We start from the raw sequence: 15685 nt of genomic DNA, 5'->3' as shown, positions 1-15685 counted from the left end.
GTTTTAACTGGTGTATAACATTTATATTGTCCTGTCACTTTGGAATGCCCCAAGTAGTTTTCTATTTGTGGGGAGGAGGGGCACGGTTAGGTTTTCCTTGCCATTGTTCTTCCTAGCAAACAATATATTTTATCATATACTCAGCATTTCTCAATACTCATAAACTCAACATTTCTCCACAACATTTCTCAACAACGCTTCTCACCATTTCTCAACAACAAACATTTCTCAACAACATTTCTCAGCATTTCTCAACAACATTTCTCAACATTTCTTAAAAACATTTCAATATTTCTCAACATTTCAACATTTCTCAACAACATTTCTCAACAACTTAACATTTCTCAACAACTTAGCATTTCTCAACAATTTCTCCCATCTTGTTTTAAGAAAACTAGGTAAGCAAGCACAGCTTTATCTTGGTGAGCTATTTCTCAGAGGATTCAGGATCCGCACCATCAGCAGTTCCCTCAAGCACCTTGGATTCTGAAATCAAAGTTACATGTGCTGTGAGAAGCTTGAAAAATTTGTTCTTTTAATTTTCTCATATCCAGTGACAGGTCTCCAACATGTCCTTTCAGGTGATGTTTTATTTTCTCCCAATTATGTTCAATCTCATTATACTTTTAGAGTTAATAAAGTCAATCTACAACTCTCCCACCACCAAAAGATATGGGGTGTTTAACCCAGCTCTGAATCTAAAGAGATTTTATTCCTTATAAATTCTAATGAGTAAGAATTAGAAAGTGATTGTCTATTTTATTTTCCTTCCCAGACTTTTATTGATTTTAGCGCCACAGGTATTTTTCAAAGTTCTTTTTATTCAGCTCTTGTCATTGGCCGTATCATTTTTGGTTGTGGGTCCTACTAATCCCCCATCTCTCCAGACAATAGAGTTGTTAATCTCAGTAAATTCTAAATAATTGTAGTTCTTTGTCCGCCATCTGAATTCCATGTTATTGCAAGAGGACTGACTGGTGCAATCAATGCTAAGTATCCCCTTAGGGGACCAATGATCAATAATAATTCCATAGGAATTGTTGTGCAGCACCTCAGCCTCTACCACAACACAGTCTCCCCAGATTCATGTTTTTAATTTAGAGGACCGTTCTTTACCTAATCTGTATTCAGGTTTTGATGGCCAAAACACTGTTATTTTATTTCCTAAATTATGGAAAATACTAAGGCCAGAGATCATATGTCAATAAAGGAAGGAAAGAATATATGCTCAATATGTGAAACTTTCTTTTACTTCTACCCCAACTCCAGAAATATTCACTGTAATGGTGATAACCACCACCATACTCATAGTAACAGGCTGTCCTGCTTTCTTCAGGTTTTCCTCAGCCATCTCTGAAAGCTTCTTGATTTGACCCCAAGTCGGTGGTGGTGTTTGGCCTGTTCTCCTTGTGGGAACAGTACTTCATCTCACTGTTAGGCTCACCATTTGTGTGACTGGTGGGTCTGCTGCAGATCTCTTTTTTGGTATCTGGCTCATAATAAGGGTTTAAATGTCTGGGTGGTACCCACACAGGTTGTTGATTTGGACCTGAAGCAGCACAAGCAAATCCTCCACCCCATGTTATTACATTACCTCTTTCCCAATATTTTTGTGAGTGGATCTCGCCAGCAGATTAATTGCCCTAAGTTCTCATCCCTGGGTTGCTTTATCAAACATTGTTCAGCTGCTGTTAATTGTCCTCCTCTTGGCAAACTCAAAAAACTTAAGTTAATCTTGCATTTGTGGAGTTGTATATTCAATATCTCCTTCCACAACTAAAACAAACTCCAGGACCTCCTTTGTTTATTTTTAAACCTGCCATTGCTTGTGCCAATAAGGTAGCTTTGTGTAAATTTCCTCCTATTCCATCACACGCCTTAATGTAATCTACTAAGTGAGCTTTACCTTTAAGTGGCCGTAAAGCGGCCTGACATTAAGAATTAGCATTATCAAACACTAGTACGTTTAATATAATATCCTAAGCCTCTGTTTCCAATATGGCCTTTCTTATGGCTTCTTGCAATTGAACTGTAAAGTCGGCATATGGCTCTTTCGGCCCCTGCTTAACAGCTCCAAAAGAAAGATTTTTTTCACTTCCTGATGTAATTTTCTCCTGAGCTTTTAAACATACTTCCCTAATCTGCTCTATGACTAAATCTGCCATAGTAGCTTGGGCCTGCAAAGGAGCCCATGCACCAGTTCCTGTAAGCTGTTCTACGGCAATATTAATCAGAGGTTGAACACTGACATTTATATTAGCTTGAATATTAGCCTCGTCTGTCCACCAGATCTTAAAATGTAAAAACTGACAGGGAGATAAACAAGTTTGGGTTAAAGTATCCCAGTCTATTGGGATCAACCGGTAAGAAGTGGCTATGTTCTTTAATAATCCTAGCACGAATGGACGCCCAGGCCCATATTGGCTAATGGCCTTTTTAAACTCCTTCAGCAATTTGAAGGGAAAGAGCTCAAAAGCAACCCATACTTGTCCCTGCTAATCTTGAGGGTGTACAACAACTGGAAATTGCCATGCCTCTAAATCTCCCTCTTCTCGCTTGTGAATTCTGGCTGGATGGAACTGGTTACCGTATTACTAAGAGTACACAGGCAAGGAAGCAGCTACTTTCATTTTCAAGGTAGCTTCCAATTCCTTTAATGGAGAAATATCGGGAGGATCTGGCCATATCTTGACAAGATACTGAGGGGGTGCTGTTGGGTACACCTTTTCCTTATTCGATTTCTCACCCTTTTGCTCTATAATTTCTCTTCATACTTCATCATACTCTCTCTTGTTCTGAATCTTTTTCCTCATCATCTGTCTGAAACAGCTCCAGGTTCAGAATGCACCAAAGCCTAAACAGACCACACCAAATAAGCCTTGCATTTGTTTGATCTTTGTGCCATGTTACCCTAATATTACCAAGCTCCCCCAACTAATCCTGGGAGATTTTTTTCAAGAGTTCTTGGGCTAATTCTGAGCTCCCCCAACTAACCCTGGGAGGTTTTTTTTTTCCCTCAAGAGTTCTCGGTTTACTTCTGGGTTCTCCCTAACTCACCTTGGAGATTCTTTCAAAAGTTCTCAGGTCCCTTCTGAGCTACCCCAACTTACCCCAAGGATTTTTTTTTCAAGAGTACTCAGGATACCTTCAGTTTAGCCTCTCCTCTCCCCATTGCTCAGGCAACTCTTTATCTTGGGTTCCAGCTTCACTTCTGGGCACCACTTACTGAGAGCCAGCTTGGCTGTGGAGAGACAGCTCAGCCATTGGGACCCCCATCCAGGTGGTGCTGAAGGAATTGAGAGGCAGACACTCAGACAGAACAACAAAGTGGATCTAGCTAGGGGGCCAGCAGCCTTCTGAGCTGAGAGCCTCAGGGGCTGACAGCATTCCAGGCTGAAGGCTTTGAGCAGACTCTGACCCACACATTTATTCTCTCTGAACAGGTGATCATTATTAACAAACAGATGTTTGGTATTTTCTCATAACACAAAATATGCCAAGTAGGCAGCTGGTGCCCGCTTACCACTGATCATAGACAAATTAAAAAGTATTCTCCATGAGGGAGCCACAGGGGAAGGGGCAGATATCTTAAAGAATTGTTTTAACTGGTGTATAATATTTGTATATTGTCCTGCCGTTTTGGAATCCCCCAGGTGGTTTTCTACTTGGGGATGGGGGTGGCTAGGTTTTCCTTGCCATTGTTCTTCCTAGCAAACAATATATTTTATTATACATTCAGCATTTCTCAATACTAATAACTTAACATTTCTCTACAACGTAACATTTCTCAACAAGTTGCAGTATCTCTTTATATTTTAGATCAAAGCTTTCCGATAGAATTTCCTACATTTGTTCAAAATGTTCATTGTAAAATGTGTCCGGCATAAATGAGAAACTGAATTTTTAACTGTATTTAATTTTAATCAATTTACATTGATATAGCTACATTGATGACTACCATATCAAATAGTGTAGTTCTAGATATCTAGTATCTAGTCCTTTTTGGATACATGTTTTGTGAATATTTTTTTCCCAGTCTGTGGCTTGGGTATTCATTTTCTTTTTTTAAAAAAATTAAAAATAAAATTTTTAATTTTTATGGTTGTATGATGCTTGTATATATTTATGGGGTACATGTGAAATTTTGATACAAGAACATAATGTGTAGTGATCAAATCAGGGTAATTGAGACAACCATCACCTGAACCATTTATTGTTTCTTTGGATTAGGAAGATTTCAATCCCACTCTTCTATTTATTTTTAAATATACAATAAATTATTGTTAGCTATAATTGCCCTATGTTGCTACTGAACACTAGAGCTTATTCCTTCTAACTGTATTTTTTTTATTGGTTTTCAAAAATTTCTTTAAAATTGCACTTTAGGTTTTGGGGTACATGTGAAGAACATGCAAGATTGTTGCACAGGCACACACATGGCAGTGTGATTTGCTGCCTTCCTCCCCATCACCTATATCTGGCATTTCTAACTGTATTTTTGTACCTATTAACCAACCCATATTTATTGCCCTTCCCCACTGCCCTTCCCAGCCTCTAATAACCATCAGTGCACTCTAATCTTCATAACATCAAGTTTCCCACATATGTGTGAGAACACATGATATTTTTCTTTCTATGCCTGGATTATTTCACTTAATGTAATATCCTCTACTCCTATTCATGTTGTTGCAATTGACAAGATTTAAGCCTTTTTTATGGCTGAATGTCCTGTTGTGTATATATACCACATTTTCTTTATCCATCATCTGTTGATGGATGGACATGTAGGTTGATTCCATGTTTTGGCTATTGTGAATAGTGCTGCAATAAATATGGGAGTGCAGATATCTCTTTGATATATTGACTTTCTTTTTGATTATATACCTAGTAGTGGAATTGCTGGATCAAATGGTATTTCTAGTTTTAGTTTTTTGAGGAAGTTCCATAGTATTTTCCATAGTGGCTGTACTAATTTACATTCCCACCAACAGTTTAGAAGGGTTCCCCTTTCTCCACATCCTCACCAGTATCTGTTATTGCCTGTCTTTTTGACAAAAGCGATTTTAACTGGGGTGAGCTGATATCTCATTGTGGTTTTGATTTGATCTGATAATTAGTGATGTTGAACATTAAAAAAAACCTGGGTATATTTGTCATTTGTACATTTTCTTTTGATAAATCTCTATCAGATCTTTCACCCACTTAAAAATCAGACTATTTTTTTCTTTGCTGTTGAGGTGTTTGAGCTCCTTATGTATTCTAGCTACTAATCTTTTGTCAGATGGGTAGTTCGCAAATATTTTCTCCCATCATGTGGGTTGTCTCTTCACTTTCTTGTTTTCTTAACTGTATATAAGCTTTTTTAGCTTGATATGATCTTATTGCCCACTTTTACTTTGGTTGTGTAAGCTTTTGAGTTTTTTCTCAAGAACTCTTTGCCTGAACCAATGTCCTGCAGCATCTCCTCAATGTTTTCTTCTAGTAGTTTCAAGTTTCAGCTCTTAGATTTAAGTCTTTATTTTGATTTGATTTTTGTGTATGGTGAGAGATAGGGGTCTAGTTTCATTCTTTCTCATATGGACATCTAGTTTTCCCAACGCCATTTATTGAAGAGACTGTTCTTTCCCCAATGTATGTTCTTGGTCCCTTTGTTGGAAATGTGTTGACTGTAAATGCATGAATTTATTTCTGGGTTCTCTATTCTGTTCTGTTAGTGTATATATCATTTTTATGCCAGTACCATGTTGTTTTGGTTACTGTAGCTTTGTAGTATAATTTGAAGTCAGGTAGCCTGATCATATAATTTTATGCCTCCAGCTTTGTTCTTTTTGCTTAGAATTGCTTTGGCTATTCTGGTTCCTTTGTGCTTCCATATACCTTTTTTGGATTTTTTTTTTCTATTTCTGTGAAGAATGTTACTGGAATTTTGATAGGGTTTGCATTGAATCTGTAGATTGCTTTGGGTAGTATGGACATTGTAACAACATTGATTCTTCCAGTCCATGAACATGGAATATCTTTTTGCGTTTATTTTTTCATCAATATTTTACAGTTTTCATTGTATAGATCTGTATTAGTCCATTCCCACACTATAAAGAAATATCTGAAACTGGGTAATTTATAAAGAAAATAGGTTTAATTGGCTCATGGTTCTGCAGGCTGTATAGGAAGGGTGGCTGGGGAGGCTTCAGGAAACTTACAATTATTGCGGAAAGTGAAGGGGAAGCAGGTACACCTTCACATGGCCAGAGCAGAAGGGAGACTGAGATGGGGAAGGTACTAAACACTTTTAAAAAAACAAGATTTCATAAGAACTTTATCAGGAGAACAGCACCAAATGAGTAAATCTACACCCATGATCCAGTCACCTCCCATCAGGCCCTACCTCCAACATTGTAGATTACAACTCAACATGAGATTTGGGTGGGTACACAAATCCAAACCATATCAAAATGTTCTTCTTCTCCTCCTTCTCTCCCTTCCCCTCCTCCTCCTCCTTCCCCTCCTCCTACTCCTTCTTCTTCCCCTCCCCCTACTCCTTCTTCTTCCTCTTCCTCTTCTTTTTTTGACAGTCTCGCTCCCATTGCCCAGGCTGGAGTATAGGGGTGCAATCTTGGCTCACTGCAGCCTCAACTTCCAGAACGCAAGTGATCCTCCCACTTCCACCTCCTGAGTAGCTGGGACTACAGGTGCACACCACCATGCCTGGTTAATTTTTTATATTTTAGTAGAGGGGTTTTTGCCATGTTACCCAGGCTGGGTGATCAAACTCCCAGGCTTAAGTGATCCACCTGCCTCAGCCTCAAAAAGTGCTAGGATTAGAGGTGTGAGCTATTGTGCCCAGCTGAGATCTTTCACTTCTTTGGCTGAGTTTATTCTTAGGTGTTTTATTTTATTTGAGGCTACTGCAAATCAGCTATTTATTTTATTAATGGGATCTTTTGATGAGCATAAGTTTTAAATTTTGATCATGCCTAACTTGTACATTTTTAAAATGGTTATTGTGTTCTGTGACACATCTAATTAACTTTTGATCACTCCTAAGTCAGGAGTAAATGCTCTCATTTTTCTCTTTCTCAAGAAATTTTAGAATTATCTCATTAACAGCTGGGATTATGATTGGAGTTTTGTTGAGTCTGTAGATATCATACAAGTAACATTGATTTTGATATCTTTGTGATTTTCAGGAATTAATGTCTATATTGGTTGCTGTATTTTAATACTTTGTCAAAAGGAAAACAGGGTCTGATCCGTTTTCTGTGTTTTAGGCATGAAGAGTACCTTTAATAGTCTGTGCTACTTCTATTTTGTGTTGTTTACTAAGAAGGACTTTGGACAACAATTTATTTGACTGAACCTGGGGTTAGAGTTGCAGAGTTCCTGGAACATGAAAAGTCAATAATGTAATTCCCAAAAGGAAGAACAGAAACTATTCCCAAGATGAATAAATGATAGGAATAGAAGTAGAGGTGAAAATGATGGTAAAGGTGAAAAATCCATTCATAACCCTTCAATTTGTGTCCTATAAGGAATAAAATATACCTTGTGCTTTTTATGGTCTGACGCATCACTAAACTATTCGTTTTGATTTTCTCAAAATTATTTTAGCAACAGTGAAGTTATACAACTCTGTTCTCTTCAGTTCTTATTTTAATTCAATATAAGCCTGGAAGAAGAATCTATAGATTATTTCATTTAATCCCTTCATGGGATTTAGAGTTAAACAGATTTAGAGTTAAATGATTTGTCTAACATACAGCTAGTTAGTAGCAGAGTTCTGACAACATCCCAGGTTTTTTTTAATCTCTCTATTCCACTGATATTTCCAGTATGTATTGCTTGTATACTAGCTAACCAGTCAGTAACTCCTGATCCCCTACAATGTACCTGGCACTGTGCTACATACAGATTATATAATTATCATTATGATATACTTTCGCTCCTCAAATACCACATAGTTCTATGTAATAGAAGACATATGAAAATAGTAAGAGGCAATATGTAATAAAGTTCAAAATTGGATAGAATTAAAGATAACATGGTCTGATGGAATTTAGAAGTAATGTTGTGCCTCATATTAAATAAACCTGGACGTGTTATGGCAATACTGAATTGTGATTGGAAAAAAGATTGTATAAGAGGGACTTGACATAGGCAAGCATTGCTAACTTAAATTTATAAAATGAAAGCAACCAAACTGCACCTGAAATTCATGCTCTATTAAATAAAATGTTAATTGTTAAGGAGGTGAAGTTTAATACTTGATGAAATTATCAGAGAAGTCTTCATGTAAAAAGAAAAATTTGAGACAGAATTTCAAAGAATGATGGAATTAGGAAGGGCAGAGGAATTACAAACTATTATAATTGGGACACAATGAATGTTTTAATAGAAACTTGAATACCATATAAATTAAAATGCAATTTCAATGCAGTTCAAGACAAGGACATTAAATACGTATATGGGCTTCTGAAATAAATTACTTTTAACTAAAACTAATGAAACACAAATTTACATGAAAAGCTTAGAGGTGAATTAAGTAGTGAAGTTGGCATTCAGATTTCTTTCTGCAGTGGTAGTGCTATTTCCCCCAGGTGCCTCTCTTATGGTAGCTGGTCATAATGGAATAATGTTTTGTCAGCAGCATGCAGTAGTCCTGTATAGGTAATAAGAGACCTCCGTCTCCATTTTGCTTTCAGCAATTTGCCCTAAAACAAATAATCTAAACTCTTTGATTCCTCATTTCCGTATGCAGTAATGGGACTAATAATAACTGCCCTGCCCATCTCATGGCAGTTGCGAACATGAACATACGCAATTTTTATTTATCAATTATATTATACCTCAATAAAGCTAGAGAAAAAGAGAAATGTATAGATTATGGTTCAAGAGTCTATGAAGATATTTTTAGGGACAAAATCTGCAGCATTGTGTGCAGCATTGAGTTGGTTATCTCCAAAGATTATAATGGCATTTATTATATTTTTCCTTGGGTTTAGATAACTATATGGTGTGTGCATTATGATTAATTGAATACTTCATATGTACTGAATGTTTTCTTTTTTACAAAATAGGCTGATTTACAATGATGCAGTTAGCAGTTATTTAGAGTGTCATTGGAAAATTCTTGTTTGTATTAGTTTTTATTTACACATTATGTGCAAAAAATTGCTTTCTTCATACTTTTATCCTGATTATTTATAAAACTGAAGAATAATGATAAACTGATAATTTAGACAGAGAATGTAGATAAAACTAATTTCTTACATAACCACTGAAGAGAAGACTGGTCATGGAGAGAGGAGCAGAATAAGAATTATAATCATGTCTAATTTTTCTTTCACTTGGAAATGACTTGAGTGGGTTCAACTGTTACTAAGAAAAACAGAATTTGACTTGTGAAACAAAGAGATTCTCCAATTCAGATTGAAGAATCTCTTTGTTTCACAAATGTCTCTATTTTCTAGTATCTAATATTAAAATATTATTTTATGAGGGTTGGCAATTAATATTATAAAACGAATGAATTATTAATAGTAAATAACATTTAATAACTCTCAACAAAGATTCAAAATACACAAAGGTTTCAATGTAAGAAAATGTGCAATTTTTTCCACAAATGGCAAAAAAGAATTACCTACAAGAAACTATACCTTGACTGTAGACTTATTAAAATCTAGATTGTTGAGTATTAGTTATCTACTGCTGCATAAAAAATTGCATAAACTTGGTGGCTTAAAACTTATTTATATTATATAATATCTGTGGGTCAGGAGTTTGGGCACAGCTTGAGTTCTTTGCTTCATGATTTCTCACAAGACTGCAGGGAAGAATCTGTTACCAATCTCACATGGTTGCTGGCAGAATTCAGTTTTTTGCAGGCTGTTGGACTGAGGGCATCGGCTCTCTGTTGGCTATTGGCTGTTCCTTGCCACATGGGCTTTTCCACAGGGCATTTCACAACATGATAGCTTGCTTTATCAGAGCCAGTTGAGGGTCTCCTGGCAAGACAGAAATTACCGTATTATGTAATATAGTAATAGAAGTGACATCTATCAATTGTGTTGTATTTTATTGATTAGAGGCAAGTTCTAAGTCCTGCTCATTTGCAGGAGGGACTTATATAAGGGTGAGAATACCAAGTGGTGAGGATCACTGGGGGCCATCTTAGAGTCTGTTGAGAAAGAATGGATTAATTTGACATATGGCAGAGCAAAAAGAGAGGGTAAATTTAGATGCTCATTAACAAATCATATTCAATTAATTCTATAATCCAGAAGCAATTGGTGGGAATGGCTTAATAGAATTTCCAGTTAGCTATGTAGTATTACAAACTAATAAGCACAAGGCACTAAGTATTTTAGTTTCTTCTTCTATGATTCTGCTCTGTCTCCAGTGCTGTTAGCTATGAAATGAGAAAGCCTCCCATCAGACCCCAGAAAAAATGTAAAGAATTGTACTTCAGAAAAATGTTGGAGAAATCTTAGAAAAATTTTTTAAGTAGTGCATTTCATCAGCACATGCAGTCAATTTTATTATCCTGGTAACAGATATCTATGGAAAATGAAATTCTTCACAGCACACTGCCAGCATGTTCCCCAACAAAAACAGCCATGATTAAATAAAAGAGAATCTTGCACATGATTAGAAATTTGCAAAAGAGGTTAAATGTGGAATTGACATAGTAAAACCTTTGATTAATTGACAAAACTTTATCAGGTATTTAAAAGAGCTGTTGGGGTCTAACCAGGTCAGAACACCAGCTATTAAACTCCTTAGAACAATCATGCCCCAAATTAACATCTTAAATGCAAAAACATTTTGTCTGTTTTGAAGACTAACAAAGACTAGAAAAGCATGAGAAAGATGAGTAGTTATCACTTCAGTAGTGTTTGGATTATTCAGTTATGGTTAATGGATGGTCTTTAATAGGATTAAGAGTAAGTTCATTAGCTATTATCATACATGGTCAGGCAAATCCTCTTTCCAAACATTATATAGTTAAGCCACAGAAGATGCTGTGGAAAATAGACTCAAATACTGCCTGTAAGAGTAGTTGGTATGAATTGGAGCACTGCAAGCAGTAATAGAGCTGTGTGGAAGACAGAAGACAAACATCATACTTTTAAATTTGCCAGTCTACCCTGGAATAAATTAATTTACAACCCTTGATGTATTTCTGCTCTATTGCTCTAAATAATATAGGATGTATTTTGAGAGATTACAGTAAGTTATAGGAGTTCCTCACTTATATAAACGGATTGAACAGGGCCAGGTGCAGTGGCTCATGCCTGTAATCCTGGCACTTTGGGAGGATGAGATGGGAGGATTGCCTGAGCTCAGGAGTTTGAGACCAGCCTGAGTAACATGGAAAGACCCTGTCCCAATCAATCAATCAATGGATTGAACAAATTCTTTACCTGCTGTATTTATCAGATATCATATATAATATCTTTATGTATGGTTAATAAATTCTAAATAGAAAAGATTAATAAATGAATCAACAACATTGGGTACAAGAACAGCAAGTAGGTAAGATATTATCCAAGTCACATGATTATAGAGACCATCCCCACATTTTGGTAGCAGCATAAAACAGACAAACATCTACATTATTTCATTTTCCCTGAAGAAAATAGAACTTCACATGAGCTGAAATGAACGTTTGTATCTTGATGGGTCTCTGCTTTGTCATTGTCTTTGGTATGTTCTCTAAAGTAAAAACAGGAAAATCCTCATCTAAATACCTACTGAAGTAAGGTTTCAGCAAAGTCTTGTAGAAACTTATGTTCTCTAGTCCTTAGGACAGAATTGAAAGGTGGGAGGGGCTTGGCTAAAGGAATACTTGTTTGGTACTAGAGTAAATGAAAAAGCAAAAACACGGGAATTCTGGGGTCCTATGTGTAGCAAATATTTGTCTTGGGTGACAAATATTTTTTCCAAATTCTCCTATTTCAGGATGGACTCTTTGAAGCTTTAAACATTAAATAGAGACTATATTCAGGTATAAAGCAAGCCTGTAACCTTTGTCTTAAGATTCAGTTCAATCTTGTAAATCAGAAATTCAAATGTCAAATCATTCATGATTTATTCAGCTTTGGATATGGGCATTTAGAAACACATCCTGTCAAAGTATAGAGGTGTATTTTTAGTCATTTGAGGCACATTCTCAGAAGTCTATTCCATCTACAAAGATACATACATTTCCTTTATGTAATTTTAAGTTATAAGAATGGGGAACTTCTTTGACTAAGATGCTGAATGGCCAGCAAAGTCTTTGATATGGGAAAGTCCATGAATTTTTAGATCACATTTCATATAGAGGGAGTGGTTCATTGTGGGAGCTATTCACTTAAACAGATTTACACTATATTTTAATGTGCAAATTAGTATTCAATGTAGCTAAGAGACAGCTTTATGTTTGGAGTCATAAACAGAGGTTTGAAAACAAATCACACTGTGAGGCAAAGTCGGGTCAATTAAGGGGGTTGCCATTTACACAAGTCCCATAGATGGAATAAGGTTTTCTTTTTGGTGAGCCTTTGGATGGGATGAGAAGGTCAGTTGTGGACAGTAACCTCAAACTGAAGGAACTGAAATAAGTTTCTGAGCTTTATTCAGTATACTCAGCAGAGACAGGAAACTGTCCAAGATACTCTATTCTTTCTTAGGGAGTTGAGCAAGGGAGTTGATAACATGTTCTCATTTGGCATTGACATGATCTGTGGCCTATGGAAAGTGAATAAGGCAGGCTCTTTATCTGTTAGGGAATCTGGAATTTCAGTGAGTCCTCACTCACCTAAGAAGGGTTATCTTTTGGGAGGAATGAGGGGCAACCTAACAGGTATAAATCCTTCCTTTTTGGAAAACAATACAAGATATTACTCTAGACATAATTAGGAGATATTTCCAAGGAATCTTCTTTATTTTGATCAGTACTTATTTATTTATAAATTTCTGTCAGAGTGGGGGAAAATATTGTTCACTACAGATTCCACCAGGATTGTAGCTAAGTATCCACATGCTGAGGTGAATTTCATCCTCAAGGTATTTATCTATGCATACCGGCATCCATGGAGATGGTATATAACTAACCATGCAGATCATTCCCAACTGTTCCCTAATTCTTGACCTTAAGTTCTCTTTAGGATCAGCATTCTCTTAGCCACTTTGTGGCTTACTCAGATCTATCTATCTGCCTAAACATAACACTCAACTGTTCTTATTCTATGGTTCTGCCACTGTACCAAGCTCTACCTGGTAATGGGGACATTGATTCTGTTGTTTTCATATCCCCCAAACTGATTTGTGGTTCTGTTGTCCCCCCTCCCACTGGAGATTAATCTTGGATGAACGGGAGAGAGATAGTCACAGAGTATGGGATTCCTTCTTATTTGCTATAACAGGCACAGATTATTGTAGCTCAAATAACGGAAATCCAAGCCATCAGTGGCTTAAATATCTCACACAATCAGAGGTCTGGAAATGCAGATGAGGACTGGTACAGCAGCTTAGCTATACTGCCAAGAATTCATCTTCCTGCCATGTGTCCTCTTTGTCTTTCTCAGTTTTTGGCTTCTGTTATTGTGGTTGTCATTATTGTGCTTTTCAGTTCACAAGATGACTACCACATCTCCATGTCACATCCATGGTAAAGGTGGGAAAAAGGAGTAGCACCAACTATGTTCCACTTAATCAGAAAAGCTAAAGCTTTCTCAGAAACTCCCCAGAAAAATTTCCTCCTACCACATTGGGTTAGCCAACTACAAATGACTGTCACAAGAACCGTGGATATTTAAATTCTCAGTTTTCTTCACATTCTCTTCATCACTCATAATCCCAGGAAACTTGATGTAGTCTGTCTAGGACAGATACTGACTTGACTCATGTACTACCCATTTGCAGTCATATTCTCCATTGCTTTTCTCTACTCTACAAGTTAAAGACCTCTAAATGCTTAATTTCTCATTTCTCTTGCTGCTAAGGGTGGTCATGTGACCTGGTTCTAGCCAATTGGATGTGTGTATCTTCCTTTCCTGGATAAAAAAGGCAAAGACTCTTTAGGAAATGCTCTTTGTCATTCCCTTCTCTTCTTCTATGGAATATGGCTTTGATGCCTGAAGATATGACAGATATCTCATGACTGTGAGGGGATGAAAATAGATACCAACAAAAAGAATTAATTTGGAACATGATGGCACTATGGATTCATCGTATCAGACCTGTGTGATCTACCTCTGAACTGTTCATATAAGACTAATATACTTGCTTAAGACAATTGTAGAGTTTTCTGCTACTTGCAGCCAAATGTAATCCTAACTAATATATGCAAGAAATCATGTTTCTGTATCAGTATGTAGGTCTTCCAAGCTATTATCTTTGCCAGAGCTATCTCCATTCTCCTAAAAGGTCCCAACTTCCAAAATTCAAAACCAAGAAAACAATCTCTTTTCTCTGACATTTTTTTCAGGTCAGACATTTAGCTGTGTCAGAAAATGATTCCATATAATTTGTCCAAATGGGGAAGGGCTATGTGAGATACATGGAAATATAGGGAGAAAATCCTCAACGCATTTAAAAATACATCTCACCAAAGTTACACATATACAGAAACCCATCCAAATTAGGCTAAGACAGTAAATTTATTGGGTGGATGTAAGTATATCTTATGGACCTAAGGATGGAAGTCCAGTTGAACCTCATTATGAACTGGAACCAGGAACTGGAAAGTTATGAAGCAGTGCAGCTCTTCTCCCTTTCTTCTGTGGTAACATGATCTCTCATGATCTACTTTCTTCTCTCTTGCATTGGCTTTATCTGCTTCTGTGTGCACATAGTAGAAAATAGTCATTTCAGCCTTATTAGCTCAAAGACAAACTAAGATTGAATAACATCTGTTATTTATTTTTCAAACTCTCTGGAGAAATAATCTGATTGGTCCTTTTTTTTTTTTTTTTTTTTTTTTTTTTTTTTTTTTTTTTTTTTTTTTTTTTTTTTTTACATCCGTCTTTAGTCCAATTAGTGACCTTGGGTATGGGGCCAAATGACTTAGCAATTCTTAGGGCCAAAGGAGAATACCCTTTTCAAAAGAGGCCACGGATACGTAAGTGTGTGTGTGTCAGTGTTTCTGGAGAAGAAACACCTCTACTACTCTTCTAAAATTTTAATCTGGGGAAAGGTAAACCGAAGAAATGATTCAGTCATTCTACAAACATTATTTTCACTTGTTCCTCCTCTTATGTTTTCTCTCAGGGAATTCATCTAGTTGCTCATGTCATAAACCTCTACACAACTAATGGTTATCATAATAGCTAACAATTACTATGTGACAGGTGTTCTACATGTGTTATCTTAAATTCAACCTCACAACAATCATACAAGTAGGCTTTATCTATTTTATTGATAACAAAGTGAAATTTAGAAATGTTAAGCCAAACTTTCAACAACTCTCTTAGATTACTGCAATAACCTCATGTCTCCCTGTCTCCCTGTCTCTGATCTTGCCCTGCGGATCCATTTCTTTTTTAACCCAGTCATCATAGTGGTATTTCTAGAACACAAATCTGGTAGTTACTTTTCTACTTAAAATCATTCTATAGTTCCCTTAGGATAAAGTCCAAATTACTTTACAAGATATATATATACAGCCTTTCTTGATTTAGGTAACCCCCACCTAACCAACCTT

Source organism: Cebus imitator, unplaced genomic scaffold (assembly GCF_001604975.1).
Source record: "Cebus imitator isolate Cc_AM_T3 unplaced genomic scaffold, Cebus_imitator-1.0 Scaffold532, whole genome shotgun sequence".
In the NCBI taxonomy this organism is placed as follows: Eukaryota; Metazoa; Chordata; class Mammalia; order Primates; family Cebidae; genus Cebus; species Cebus imitator.
This window is presented reverse-complemented; position numbering follows the sequence as displayed.